Below are 15,900 nucleotides of genomic sequence, written 5' to 3'. Positions count from 1 at the left end.
CGAGTTGTACTCAACGGACAGACCTCCATGTGGCTCCCGGTCACAAGTGGAGTGCCAGAGGGGTCAGTGCAGGGACCCATACTCTTCATTATATATATCAACGACCTAGAACTAGGATTAAAATCCACTCTTTCGAAATTTGCCGACGACACAAAGGTGGGTGGGAAGGCCCTCACGACAGCAGATAGCAAAATTATTCAGAGAGACCTGAACCAGATCACTCGGTGGTCAGAAAAATGGCAGATGTCCTTCAACACTACCAAATGTAAATTAGTGCATATCGGATCCAGAAACAGCAACCACACATACCACATGGGTGGCGAACCACTACATGTTGTGCAAGAGGAAAGAGACCTCGGGGTCACCATCAGCAGTGACTTGAAACAAATAAAACACTGCAAGTCCGCCTGTAAGAAAGCCAATACAATGCTTGGGTTCATATCGAGGAACTTCGAATACAAGACGCCGGGAGTTATGTTATCCTTGTACAATTCGCTGGTAAGGCCCCACCTGGAATACGCCGTGCAATTCTGGTCTCCTAATTACAGGAAAGACATTGAATTACTTGAGAGTACAGCGCCGCGCCACGAAGATGATACCATCACTGAGGACGAAGCCCTATGAAGAGCGACTCGAGCGACTCAACCTCTTCTCGTTGGAAAAGAGACGCCTGCGGGGAGACATGATACAAGTCTTTAAGTACCTGAACAAGCTCAGCAACGTTGATCACTCCAAACTCTTCACGCTACAAACCAACCTGAGAACAAGAAACAACGGAAAAACAATTCAAGCAAGGCGATGCAATACCGACATCGGCAGGAGTTATTTCTCGAATAGAGTTGTTCGCTACTGGAACAGCCTTCCTGCTGAAGTGGTTAGCGCAGAGACCATCAACTCCTTCAAGAAACGCATTGATCGCCACTTTGCTGCATCGGGAGTGAACTGAACGCTCCCAAGAGTAGGTACACAAGTGCTTTAATCCTTCCCTGCAAGCCACTCCTATGGCAAACGGATTGATTGAATCACTGAACGCAGGCAGCCTAGTAATGAGCCAACAGGCTTTCTGCTGCCTGCTAGTCCATGTTTCCATGTTTCCATGTTTCCTTTACTCCTCCTCGTCCTCCTCTTCCTCCTTCTATTACACCTCCTCAGCCTCCTCCTTCCTTACTTTTATTTCTCTTCGTCTTCCTCCTTCTTTGACTCCTCCATACCCTCCTCCTCTCCCTCCTTTACTCCTCCTCGTCCTCCTCCTCCTCCTGCTCTTATTCATCCTCGTCTTCCTTGTTAGATAATCGACTTGCTGCTTCTTCTTTACCTCATAACAACAATAAGTATTCCTGGAGCACTCTCGCCTATACTAAAGGTGGCAACCTCCTCATTAGCGGGCAAAGTATGTGCTCTCTCGACGCAGGTGTTACGCGACTGCTGATTGCTTTTTCTTCTGTTGCTGTTGCTACTAATACTTCTTTTTCTTTCTCTTGTTTTCTTATTTTTGTCTTCTTTTTTCTTGTTTTCTTGTTTTTGTTTTCTTTTTCTTGTTCTTGTTTCCTTCCTCTTCATCTTTTCTCCATTTTTTCTTTTTCTTTTCCTCTTCTTTTATTATTTTCCTTTACATGTCCTTCTTTCTCTTCTTCTTTTTCTTTCTCTTTTCTTCTTTTTCTTCTTGTTCTTGTTCTTGTTCATTTTCTTCTTGTTCTTCTTGATTTTTTCTTCTTGTCTATTACTACTACTACTACTACTACTACTACTACCACCACCACCACCACCACCAATACACAACTATTTCTTCATCTATTTACGTATTGCTGGAAAGAAGAGAAGTGTTCACCTGCATGCTAATTGGTCACACGTTCACCTGGCTCTTGGGAAATCTCTATAGGCACACGAGTCACGAGTGGAGTTGCTGGACTGGCCTAAACCCGCGCCAGGAATGTTGATGTTTTTTTGTAATATTAGAAAACGGAGGAGATGTGGGGCGGGAGAGGAGGTCATGTGTCGGGGGTTGAGGGTTGGGTGGGGGGTTGAGGGGTCGACGGGAAGGGTGTTTTTTTTTTGTGTGTGCGTGTGTGTGTGTGTGTGTGTGTGTGTGTGTGTGTGTGTGTGTGTGTGTGTGTGTTTTGCAAAGTGGTGGAATTGCTAAAGTTTTCGTCTCCGTCCTTTTCCTTTTCTTTCTGATATATTTTTCATCTTTTTTTCATTTTTTCTTGTTCTTGTTATTGTTTTTTCTTGTTTATCTTGTTCTTGTTCTTCTTGTTCTTTATTTTATTGATATTGCTATTATCATTATTATCTTCGTTTCTTTTTTTGTTCTTTATTTTCTTTTTCTTCTCCTCCATCATCATCATCATCATCATCAAACATCTTTTTCTTTTTCTTCTTCTTTTCCTTCTCTTCCTTCTTTTTCTTCTTCTTCTTTTTCTTCTTTTTCTTCTTCTTCTTTTTCTTCTTTTTCTGTCTTCTTCTTTTTCTTTTTCTTTTTCTTCTTTTTCTTTTTTTTCTTCTTCGTTATCTTTTTCTTCTTCGTTTTCTTCTTCGTTTTCTTCTTCTTTTTCTTTTTCTTTTTTCTTCTTTTACTTTTTCTTTTCTTCTCCTTTTATTTTTATTTTCTTCTTCATTTTCTTGTGTTTCTTCTTCTTCTTTTCCTTCTTCTTTTTCTTCTTTTTTTTCTTTTCCTTCTCCTTCTCCTTCTTCTTCTTCTTCTTCTTTTTCTTCTTCTTCTTCACATGAGCCTGCAAGGGGCCGGTAGGTCAACACGAGGCAGCTCCTGTAAACCAACACCCACCTAACCTCACTACCCAGCCGTGACCTTATCTGACCTTTTCTTGCATACATCTATCGTGTTGGCCCTCACCACAAGACTGCCAAGCCTCTTCCACTCATCCACCACTCTATTTGTAAACCAATTCTTGTCCATGTCTTTGCTGAATCTGAATTTATCCACCTTAAACCCATTACTATGTGTCCTACTCTATACAATACTACTCAAGGACAGAACATTGGCGAGGCATGAAGTCTTCTTTAGCTTTTTCTTTTTCTCTCCTTCTTTCTTTCCTTCTTTATATTCTTCCTTTTTTCTTTCCTTCCTTCTTTCTTTCCTTTTTCCTTTTTTCTTTCCTCCTTCCTTCTTTCTTTTCTCCTTCCCTTTTTCTTTCCTTTCTTCTTTCTTTTTTTTCCTCCTTCCTTCTTTCTTTTCTCCTTTTTTCCTCCTTCTTTCTTTCTTTTTTCCTTCCTTCTTTTTTCTCTTTCCTTCTTTCCTCCCTCCTTCCTTTTTTCCCTCCTTCCTTCTTTTTTTCTCCTTTTTTTCCTCCTTCTTTCTTTCTTTTTTCCTTCCTTCTTTTTTCTCCTTCCTTCTCCTCCCTCCTTCCTTTTTTCCCTCCTTCCTTCTTTTTTTCTCCTTTTTTTCCTCCTTCCTTCTTTCCTCCTTCCTTCTTTCTTTTCTCCTTCCTTCTCCTCCCTCCTTCCTTTTTCCTCCTTCTTTCTTTCTTCCTTCCTTCTTTCTTTTCTCCTTCCTTCTCCTCCCTCCTTCCTTTTTCCTCCTTCGTTCTTTCTTTCCTCCTTCTTTTTTTCTCCTTCCTTCTTTTTTTCTCCTTTTGTCTCCTACTTCCTTTGTTTCCTCTTTCCTCCTTCCTTTCTCCTTTTTTTCTTCTTCTTCTTCTTCTTCTTCTTCTTCTTCTTCTTCTTCTTCTTCTTCTTCTTCTTCTTCTTCCTTTCTTTCTTTCTTTTTTCTATCAATCTTTCTTTCTTTCTTTTTCTTTCTGTATCTTTTGTATGTTAGTTTCGTTGCCTCTCTGATACCACTTACTCGTACAAAACAACCGACACTTACAAGACGCGAAGGTGCTGGTGACTCAAACAATCATAAAGTCATGTTCTATTGCCTCTCTTGACAATTATCTACACCCATGCCCTTTTAACACCTTAGGAATGCACGAACCCCTCATTAATTACCACACTGACCTCAAACGAACAGGAGGTCATTTACATCTAACTTTCTTACCATTGCCATATCAAACACATGAACTCTTAATCTTTATCTGTTGTTGCCATGGATTCAGGTAACCTTTCTTCCTCCCGTTCCTGTTTGCGGCACCCACACCCTACACAAGTAACCTTAATGTGTGCCTCTGAACTCCCTCTTTCGCCACCCAACGCGTTTCTCGTTCAAACTGGAGCCTCGTGACATTTCCTTGGTGTCAGTCGCCTTCTGCGTCTTCCTGCGGCATTGGATTCCTTTTAAATGGTATCGAACACTCATTGGAAGATACATGGACTTTGGTATTTGCGTTAAAGGTCATGTTTCGTCGTTCATCAGTTTTTTCTGGTTTTAGAATTTGATAACTTTTCACTCAAGAACTAGCCGACTAACGGGGAGCATACTTCAGGGGCGCGTCGCTTCACTCAGCCACTGTCTCCAATCCCGACGGCCCCTCCGAGGAAGCCCCCAACGCACGCACTCTTCCCACTCTAATGAACTCTCGGCAGGATCGATCAACTTGCCCCAGTCATGAGTTACGTGGGCGTCCGCTTGGCCTGCACTCTGGGTTGTCTCGATCATAAATAACGCTTGAGGAGGTTCGACATCTGGGAGGCCTGCCACGTGCCCATACAGTTTCTTTCCTCCTTCCTTCTTTCTTTTCAACTTCCTTCTTTCCTCCCTCCTTCCTTTTTTTTCCTCCTTCCTTCTTTCTTTCCTTCTTCCTTCTTTCTTTTCAACTTCCTTCTTTCCTCCCTCCCTTCTTTTTTTTCCTCCTTCCTTCTTTCTTTCCTTCTTCCTTCTTTCTTTTCAACTTCCTTCTTTCCTCCCTGCTTCCTTTTTTTCCTCCTTCCTTCTTTCTTTCCTTCTTCCTTCTTTCTTTCCTCCTTCGTTCTTTCTTTCTCCTTCCTTTTTTTCCTCCTTTCTTCTTTCTTTCCTTCTTCCTTCTTTCTTTTCAACTTCCTTCTTTCCTCCCTCCCTTTTTTCCCTCCTTCCTTCTTTCTTTCCTTCTTCCTTCTTTCTTTTCAACTTCCTTCTTTCCTCCCTGCTTCCTTTTTTTCCTCCTTCCTTCTTTCTTTCCTTCTTCCTTCTTTCTTTCCTCCTTCGTTCTTTCTTTCTCCTTCCCTTTTTTCCTCCTTTCTTCTTTCTTTCCTTCTTCCTTCTTTCTTTTCAACTTCCTTCTTTCCTCCCTCCTTCCTTTTTTTCCTCCTTCCTTCTTTCTTTCCTTCTTCCTTCTTTCTTTCCTCCTTCATTCTTTCTTTCTCCTTCCTTCTTTTTCCTCCTTCTTCCTTCTCTCTTTCCTTCATAGATTAAGCTGGTTTCATCAAGTTGTCGCTGGGTCGAAACGGTCATGTCAGCGATACACTTACTGGAAAAATAAATTAACTTGCGTACGTGTGTTTAGGATAATATTCCATAATTATTTTTTGCTGTGAGTATTTGGTAACTTTTCACTCTTTCATCTCAGTCTTTTTCGCCGCTCAGTTTCATCAATAACTGGTAATACCTTAAGTATTCAGATCTGTCTTTAGCTCCTTGAATGCGGATTTCCTACAGTCAGACCTTACCAAGCTACTAGAATGGAGCAAAAAGTGGCTGTTACAATTCAATGAGCATAAGAACATAACAACATAAGAACATAGGGAAACTGCAAGAGGCCGGGTGGCCTACACAGGGCAGCTCCAGAATCCCCCCCACTACTCACGATGGGTGAGGTGTAGTTACAGGGGTTACAGGTAGAGGCTTGATCCTCGTTATACCGGCGGTACTAGACACGCACCAGTACCCTGTCACCTTACTGCACCCACACCTCACTGCCACCTGTCGTCCTCGTCCATGTAGCTATCCAGTCTACTCTTAAAACAGGCTATCGTCCCTGCACTAACTATGTGATTGCTGAGTCTATTCCATTCCCCCACCACCCTATTACTAAACCAATGCTTGCCTATAGCTCTCCTAAATCTATACTTTTCTAATTTAAATCCATTACTGCGAGTTCTATCCTGCTGGCTAATTCTCAGTACTTTACTTATATCGCCTTTGTTGTAACCCTTGACCCATTTGAACACTTCTATCAGATCTCCCCGCACTCTTCGTCTTTCTAGTGAATGTAAGTTTAGATGTTTCAGCCTATTTTGATATGGGAGGTTCCTCAGCCCCTGAATCATCTTGGTCATCCTCCTCTGAACTGACTCTAGCAAGTTGATGTCCATTCTGTAGTGTGGGCACCAAAACTGGACAGCATAATCTAAGTGTGGCCTAACTAACGCTAAATAGAGTCTGAGGATGACCTCTGCACTCCTGTTGGTTACCGTCCTGTTAATAAAGCCTAATACCCTGTTAGCCCTATTCCTTGCACTAATACATTGCTTCCTTAGTTTTAGGTCAGAGTTCACTAACACTCCCAAATCCCTTTCACACTCAGACCTGCCTATCGCTGTGGAGTCTAAACTATACCCGTGTAATGGGTTGCGTGTTCCTACACTAAGTACGTTACACTTGGTGATGTTAAAATTCATCTGCCATTTCTCTGACCAAGCTGACAGTTTGTTGAGATCCTCCTGCAGTGCTCTAGCATCCTCCCCTGTCCTAATAGTGCGTCCTATTTTGGTGTCAGCTGCAAATTTACCTATGTCACTAGTTATCCCATTGTCTATATCATTGATGTAGATAATGAATAAAAGCGGGCCTAAAACTGAACCTTGAGGAACCCCACTGGTAACATTACCCCATTCGGATTTTTTACCGTTAATGGTAACCCTCTGTTTCCTGTCGCTAATCCACGCCTTAATCCAATCAAATACCTTCCCTCTTATCCCATGAGCCCTGACTTTATTTAACAGTCTCTGGTGAGGTACCTTATCGAATGCCTTTCTAAAATCAAGATAAACCACATCATAGCTCTCATCATTGTCAGCTGCCTCGTATACGCTATTGTAAAAGTTTATAAGATTAGTGAGGCACGACTTTCCTTTAATAAACCCATGCTGTGAGTCGTGAATTAAATTATGTCTGTCAATATGGTCGCTAATACTATCAGCTATTATTGACTCAATCTTTTTACCTATAACTGACGTCAAACTAATCGGCCTATAGTTCTCCATATAAGATTTGTCTCCCTTCTTAAATATTGGAATAACGTGTGCCTGCCTCCATGAAACAGGCACCACCTCTGTGTCTAGTGACTTCCTAAATACTTCTGTTAACTGCCCACTTATTTCAGTTTCACATTCCTTTATTACCCTGGGAAAAAGTTCATCTGGCCCTGGCGCCTTAGTGACTTTAAGTCTATCTATCTGTCTAATGACGAGCTTCCTACTTATGTTGATGTCGGTTAATTCTTCTACCTCTTCTCCCCTGTAGATCTGTTCTCCCTGAGGTATATCATCTAATCTTTCTTTGGTAAATACAGTTAAGAAATATCTATTTAACACCTCGCTCATTTCCTCATCACTAGCAATCAGTGATTCTCCTGACTTAAGCGGCCCTATCTTATCCTTAACCTTGGTCTTATAAAGCTGAAAGAAGCCCTTTGGATTGGTCTTTGCTTCACTGGCAATTCTAATCTCATAATTACGTTTTGCCATACGTGTGTTTTTCTTTACTGCTCTAGCGAAATCGTTGTAACTATCCCTTAGGTGAGTTTCCCCCCTTTTAATTCTAACATATAGTCCTCTTTTCCTTCCTATTTCAGTTTTTAGCCTGTCTGTCATCCATCGCGGGAATTACCTGTTGACCTGACTTCCCTGTGAGGTATAAACTGTTTCTGTCCTAATTTAATCTCCCTGACCAAAATGTAAAGTCCTGCACAATGGGAGAGGATATCCAGCACACCCATACCACATGGGAAACACTCCACTACCCACCACAGAGGCAGAGACAGACCTGGGACTGTATGTTACCAGGTTACCAAGGAAGGCCAAATCCGTGCCAATCGCAGCGGACGGGTTAAGCTGGTAACAGGCCTCGATTCAGTTTCATCAAGTAGTCGCTGGGTCGAAACGGTCATGTCAGCGATACACTTACTGGAAAAATATTTCAACTTGGGTACGTGTGTTTAAGATAATACTCCCTCATTATTTCTGCTGTGAGTATTTGGTAACTTTTCACTCTTTCATCTCAGTCTTTTTCGCCACTCAGTTTCATCAATAACTAACTGGTAATAACTTGAGTATTCAGATCTGTCTTTAATCATTCTGGTGTTGAAGACGTTTTTCTAGCTTTTAACCCGTCGGTGAGGTATTGCTTCACTAAATCCTTAACCCAACACTCTTCTCGATGTTCTTGCTGAGGAGTGGACCCACGTACGTACGTTCTGGATCATGTGTTTCGCCATCCATCAACATTTCGTGGAGTGAGAATTCGGTCACTTTTTAATTCGTTCATCTCAGTCCTTTACGTCAAACTGAATCTGTTGTAACTGGTAACAACTTGCGACGGAATATTACGTCTGCGTGTTGTTATGTTTCTCTCTGACTCTGATGGCATTAAGGACATATTTCTAGTTTCAACCAGTCAGTGACGTATTGTAATGCCCTTTTCCTTAAACTCAATAATCTGTTCGGAGTTCTGTGTTACTCTGCTGAATATCAAACGAAAGAATATTAACTTGCGTGGACCTGCTCTGAAGTACTCGGTTTCACAATGCATATCGCCGCTATTCTCTCTCTCTCTCTCTCTCTCTCTCTCTCTCTCTCTCTCTCTCTCTCTCTCTCTCTCTCAGCTGCTAAATGGTAACAAAAAACTAATGAAAGCAACGTGTGTGTGTGTGTGTGTGTGTGTGTGTGTGTGTTGGGGAGGGGCGGGGTACATACATATATACATACAGTTATGGTGTGTGCGTACCATGGATCAGGAAGGCAAGGAATTACATTATGATTCCGTGTCTGTGTTTGTCTGTGTGTGTCTGCGTGTGGGTCATTGTGTCTGTGGGTCCGTGTGTGTGTCTGTCTGTATGTGTGTATGTGTTTGATTATACTTATGTGCGTGTATAAATTATGGGCGTGTAAGTGTGCCATCCCAAAGGTTAGGTTAACACACACACACACACACACACACACACACCGGGAAGAAGGAAGATAAGAAGGACGAAGAAGAGTACACGAGGAGAAGGAGGAGGAGGAGGAGGAGGAAGAGGAGCATCACATACGGAAGATAAGAAGAAGGGACCAAGAAGAGTACAGGGGGAGGAGGAGGAGGAGGAGGAGGAGGAGGAGGATTGCACTCTTCTCACGTCTCTCTCACACCCTGCCACGCTTTGCTAATTTGTACTGTATGATAGAGTGCTTCCTTCTCTCTCTCTCTCTCTCGTTGTTTTTGTTGTTGTTGCTGTTGTTGTTGCTGCTGTTGTTGTTGTTGTTGTTGTTGTTGTTGTTATCTCGATGCGATGCGATAAGAAAGAGAGAGAGAGAGAGAGAGAGAGAGAGAGAGAGAGACCATCAAGTTAGTCCATACTCCAAAATCATCACACACAAAAAAAATGAGCCAAAAATAGAAGAAAAAAAACGGTCTAGGTCCTTGGCGCCCGCTGTTAGACGTCACCCCTGCCATAAATTCCTCCTCCTTAGTCTGTTAAATCTAAAGATTAGACTACATAAAAAAACAGAGTCGCAATATCACCTTTAGAAAAAATAAATCAATAAAGAGGAAGGAAAACATTCTTATTCATGAGGTCATCCGTTTATTTTTAGTGTGTAATTCACCATGCCCAGATCACAAGCTGGGCTCTTCATCGCCAGCAAGTACTCTCCCGACAATATCAAGGTTCATTAATCTATCTCTGGGTACTGCCGGGACCTCCACACACCCCATCCCCCTTGCTCAAGTGAGGGGCAGTTACCACACTTTGTCAGCCGAAAAATCCCGGCCAGAGCGGGGCTGGAACCTCCGCCTGCCAGGCCGCGCAGAGTTTTAACCGACTGAGGTGTGTGTGTGTGTGTGTGTGTGTGTGTGTGTGTGTGTGTGTGTGTGTGTGTGTGTGTGTGTGTGTGTGTGTGTGTGTGTGTGTGTGTGTGTGTGTGTGTGTGTGTGTGTGTGTGTGTGTGTGTGTGTGTGTGTGTGTGTGTGTGTGTGTGTGTGTGTGGGAGAGACAGGTAAATAGAGATTGATAGATAGATAGATAGATATAGATATAGACAGATATAGTGATAGAAAAGTAGAGAATAAAAAAATAGATAGAAGAGCATGCGCCTTACTAATGATCCTATAAAACAAAAAAACGCGGCAGTCCCTGGACAGAACATTGCTACACTTCCTAAACCTGTCTCTCTCACTCTCTAACCCGCGGCAGGTGAACCAGGAGACGGCAAAAACTTACTTCCGAACACCCCTCACCCTCATTCTCACCCTCACCTTCCCTCACCAGCCCTCACCAGCCCTCACCTGCCCTACCCTCACCTGGACGCCAATGACCCTGGAAACCAACGGCGAGTCAGATTAATCCAGAAAAGTAAAGAAAAACATCAACCAAGAGTCAAGGTGATTCTTATAACCTTAGCCGGAAAGAATGAGAAAGAAAACGCAATCTGAATAAACTTGAGTAAAAGGAAGAGAGAAAGAAAACGAAATCTAGATGAAGTTCGTGTATATGGATGAGGAAAAAAACGTAATCTTAATAAACTTAGATGAGTAAAAGGAAGAAAGGAAGAAAACGAAATCTAAATGAACTTGGTGTACAGGAACAAGGAAGAAAACGCAATCTGAATAAACTTAGATGAGTAAAAGAAAAAGAGAAAGAAAACGAAATCTAGATGAACTTCGTGTATATGGATGAGGAAAAAAAACGTAATCTGAATAAACTTAGATGAGTAAAAGGGAGAGAGAAAGAAAACGTAATCTAGATAAAATTAGTGAAAGTGAGAGAAAACGAAATCTAGATGAACTTTTTAGTAGTAAACGAAAATAAAAAAGAAAACGTAATCCGGATAAACTTAATGAAAGAAAGTGGGAAAGAAAACGTAATCCGGATAAACTTAATGAAAGAAAGTGGGAAAGAAAACGTAATCCGGACAAACTTAATGAAAGAAAGTGGGAAAGAAAACGTAATAGAGATAAAAATAGTAAAAGAAAGTGGGAAGAAAACGTAATCCAGATAAATTTAGTAGAGAAACAAATAATAATCTAGATAATCTTAGAGAAAGAAAGTGAGAAAAACCCCGTAATCTAAATGCACGAAGTAAAGCAAAGAGAGAAAAAAACATAATCCAAATATACTGAGCTAAAAAAAGTGAAAAAAAGATTAAAAAAACAATCAAAATATTCTTAGCTAAAAAAAAAGTGAAAAAAAGATTAAAAAAACTATCAAAATATTCTTAGCTAAAAAAAAAAGTGAAAAAAAGATTAAAAAAACTATCAAAATATTCTTAGCTAAAAAAAAGTGAAAAAAAGATTAAAAAAAACTATCAAAATATTCTTAGCTAAAAAAAAAGTGAAAAAAAGATTAAAAAACTATCAAAATATTCTTAGCTAAAAAAAAAGTGAAAAAAAGATTTAAAAAACTATCAAAATATTCTTAGCTAAAAAAAAAGTGAAAAAAAGATTAAAAAAACTATCAAAATATTCTTAGCTAAAAAAAAAAGTGAAAAAAAGATAAAAAAAAAATCAAAATATTCTGAGCTAAAAAAAGTTAAAAAAAGAAAAAAAAACAATCAAAATATACTGAGCTAAAAAAAGTGAAAAAAAGATTAAAAAAAACAATCAAAATATTCTGAGCTAAAAAAAGTGAAAAAAAGATTAAAAAAACAATCAAAATATACTGAGCTAAAAAAAGTGAAAAAAAGATTAAAAAAAAAACAATCAAAATATACTGAGCTAAAAAAAGTAAAAAAAGAAAAAAAAACAATCAAAATATACTGAGCTAAAAAAAGTAAAAAAAGAATAAAAAACAATCAAAATATACTGAGCTAAAAAAAAGTGAAAAAAAGATTAAAAAAACAATCAAAATATACTGAGCTAAAAAAAGTGAAAAAAAAACAATCAAAATATTCTTAGCTAAAAAAAAAAGTGAAAAAAAGATTAAAAAAAACTATCAAAATATACTGAGCTAAAAAAAAACTGAAAAAAAGATAAAAAAACAAATCCAGATAAATTTAGTCGAAGCGAGTAAGAAAGAAATTAACGTAACAAATATAAACTTAGAATAGTAAAATAATGAGCAAGGCAGAGAACGTTAGCAATATACCATCTCGTGAATATACTAAAACACACACACACACACACACACACACACACACACACACACACACACACACACGAGGCGGCGACTACCCCAAAAGAGACAATATAAACAGACAGAGGGAATACCTAAACACACACATGACCTCTACAGCAGCACAACCACAATGAACGAAATACAAATACAACTGCAAAATAGTGAAGAAAAGCCACAGTTTCGTAAGCCTAGCGTTTGGGGAATATTAAACAAAACATCTCTTGCGCAAAATGGGTCTAGCAGCCTCTCGAGTTTCATGCTTCGAATATGAATAAAACAGAACTAGGGTCTTTTTTGCTTCCTCTCCACTTTTTTTTTGGCACTACGAATGTGTGTGTGTGTGTGTGTGTGTGTGTGTGTGGGTGTGTGTGTGTGTGTGGGTGACGTCACGAATTTACTTCACTTTGGACCAATGGGAGGGCGTGACGCGTAGGTTCTCGTTCCCTATTGGCTGGTCGCTGAGTCATGGTGTGCGCGTGTGTTCGTCGTATGTTTAATTAAGTGTTCCTCGTGTCTGGTAAAATCTGGGTTTAATTATGTGCGATTGAGGAAGAGGGAGAGGGGGAGGAGGAGGAGGAGGTGGTCGAGGAAGTGGAAGAGGGAGAGGAGGATTAAGCAGAGGAAGAAAAGGAAAAAGAGGAAGTATGTGTATATGTGTGTATGTATGTCTGTGTGTATATGCGTGCGTTTGTATGTATGTATGTATGTATGTGTGTATGTATGTATGTATGTATCTACGTCTACAATTACTTCCTCTGTTACTGCTACTACTACTACTACTACTACTACTACTACTACTACTACTACTACTACTACTACTACTACTACTACTACTACTATAATCATTACTACGGAAACGCCTACTTGACTGCGAGTGATTTAATTCAAGTTTTCAAAAGAGCTAATGGGTTTAATAGGAGCAATTCAGATAACGTACGTGTTCTGAAAAAAAAAAAGAGTTAGGACACGTAGCGAAGGGTACAAACAGGTTAATTACAGGTGGAGAAAGGAGACAGGTAAAAATTGGTCCAGGAATAGGATGGGGAATGAATTATATAAATTAGGCGCGTGATATTCGTATAGTTGATGCAAGTATAATTATAAGTTTTATTGGAGGTTGTGTATAATTATGACAGAGGAGGGAAGCTTGTGGACGTCAGTATTATGATCTGCCATGGAAATTACTCTTATTACGATTATCATATTGTTCTTTTTTTTCTTTTTTTTCTCCTTTTCTTTTTTCTTCTTTTCCTTTTTCTTTTTTTTTCCTTTTTTTCTTCTTTTTTCCTTCTTTTTTTGTCCTTGTTTTTTCCTTTTTTTTTCTTCTTTTTTCCTTTTCCTTCTTTTTTCCTTCTATTTTTCCTTCTTTTTTTACTTCTTGTTCTTCTTTTTTTTCCTTCTTTTTTATCTTCTTGTTTTTTCCTTCTTTTTGTTCTTTTTTTCGTTCTTCTTTTCGTTCTTCTTTTTGTTCTTCTTTTCCTTCTTTTTTTTCTTCTTGTTTTTTCCTTCTTTTTTTTCCTTTTTTTTCTTTCTTCTTTTCCTTCTTCTTTTCCTTCTTTTTTTCCTTATTGTTTTCCTTCTTGTTTTCCTTGTATTCCTTCTTTTTTCCTTCTTTTTTCCGTCTTTTTTTTCCTTCTTCTTCTTTTCCTACTTGTTCTTGTTCTTGTTCTTCATCTTCATCTTCATCTTCATCTTCTTCTTCTTCTTCTTCCTCCTCCTCCTCTTCTTCCTCTTCTCATTAACAATACCAAAACTCGAGCAGGAAACATGAACGCTCCACGTATAAAAAAAATCAACATAAAATAATAAAAAACAATGAACAAGATCTCTGTGTGGAGGGGCTCGACGTTGGGGCGCCTACAAGCGTGAGTTACTGTGGCAGGGAAGGCGGGATACGGAGACGCTCAGGAAAAGCCCCGGAGATAGCGTCGTATATGTGAGCGAGGCACAGCACTACACGTCGCTGCTTCCCTTGATTGATTGATTACATAAGCGAGAAACACTTGTGGGGAGTGAGTAAGAAAAGTCAGGGGTGAGGAGAGGGGGAGGATGAACGTTCTGAGGGACAGTTGTGGGAGAGAGAGATTGAACAGCCTGGAAGGGGGGTGAGGAAGAAGGTTGAATGTAAGGTTAGGTTAGGTGAGGTTGTTAGGTTGAGTTTGGTTACACACACACACACACACACACACACACACACACACAGACACACACACTATCTTATCGTTCTCATAAAGATAGCAAAGAGTTACCTTCTACACTTTGTCTTGTACTCCAGCTGTTGTGATGATGATGATGATGATGATAATAATAGTAATAATAATAAATCAGTTGGTCATTAATAGAAGAAAAAGAGGTAGTAGTAGTAGTAGTAGTAGTAGTAGAAGTAGAAGTAGTAGTAGTAGTAGTAGTAGTAGTAGTAGTAGTAGTAGTAGTAGTAGTAGTAGTAGTAGTAGTAGTAGTAGTAGTTGTAGTAGTAACAGTAGTAGTAGTAGTAGTAGTAGTAGTAGTAGTAGTAGTAGTAGTAGTAGTAGTGGTGGTAGTAGTAGAAGAGGATGAAGATGAAGATGAAAAAGAAGATAAAGAAAAGAAGAACTAAGTATTGCATTCCATCCTCAACAAAAAAAACGAAACTATAAGAAAAGAAAAAGAAAATAAGATAGAGAGACAAACAAGAAGGAAAAAAACAAAGAAATCACTGAGGCGTATCTTTAGCGACACGAAACCATCTTCATCAACAACAATAAAAGAAAAAAAAAAAACAAGAAAAAAACATGATCAGTGACGCTAAACTTTCACAACAGAACAACAACAACAACAAAAAAATGGTACACAAAAAATCTGCCATGAGAAAAACAAAAACAAAAACAATGCTCTCCTTTTTCAATACAACTTTTGTGTCACTGTTTATTTTTTTCGACTTTTTTTTTTTTTTTTTTTTTTTTATCTCTCCATCTAGCTTATCAGACCTTTCGCGCACATTTTTTCTCTCTATATACTTTCGAATGGTGGACGTGTTACATAATACATACAAAGGGAAAGGCAAAACACGTGTAAATTAAATGAAAAATCAATCAAAATCAATGTAAGACTCTTTTTCCTAGTTTACTTTTTTGTGTGTGTGAGCTTCTAATACAAAAATGGGGTCGTTTGACTTGCGGGGGAATTGTGGGAAAGAGAAGAATGTGAGCTGATATGATAGCGTTGAGGAGGAGAAGGAGGAGGAGGAGGAGGAGGGGTTGGTGGAGGAGATGAAAATAAAAAAAGGGAGGGGAAAGGGGTGGAGGAGGGGAAGGAAGAGGATGAGGATGAGGATGAAGATGAGGATGAGGAGGAGGAGGAGATGGAAATAAAGAAAGGGAGGAGGAGGAGGAGGAGGAGGAGGAGGAGGAGGAGGAGGAGGAAGAGGTGGTCGAGGAGGTGGAAAAGGAAGAGGAGGAGAATTAAGAAGAAGAAGAAGAACAAGAACAAGAAGGACAAGGACAAGAAAATCAAAAACAATAACAGCAACAACAAGAACACCAATAACAAGAAAAATGAAAAAGAAGAAAAGAAGAAAACAACAACAGCAACAGCAGCAACACGAGAATACCAGACAGTTTTTTAAAGGTCGTGGGCAAGCAGATCGAGGGAGGAGGAGACAGAACAGGTAACAGAGGGCTTTAAAATATTACAGAACGTCAGGTACCGGAGTAGAAAAAAACGGCTTATTGAATGTCAC

The sequence above is a fragment of the Eriocheir sinensis genome, chromosome 30, assembly GCF_024679095.1.
Source record: "Eriocheir sinensis breed Jianghai 21 chromosome 30, ASM2467909v1, whole genome shotgun sequence".
Classification (NCBI taxonomy): Eukaryota; Metazoa; Arthropoda; class Malacostraca; order Decapoda; family Varunidae; genus Eriocheir; species Eriocheir sinensis.
This window is presented reverse-complemented; position numbering follows the sequence as displayed.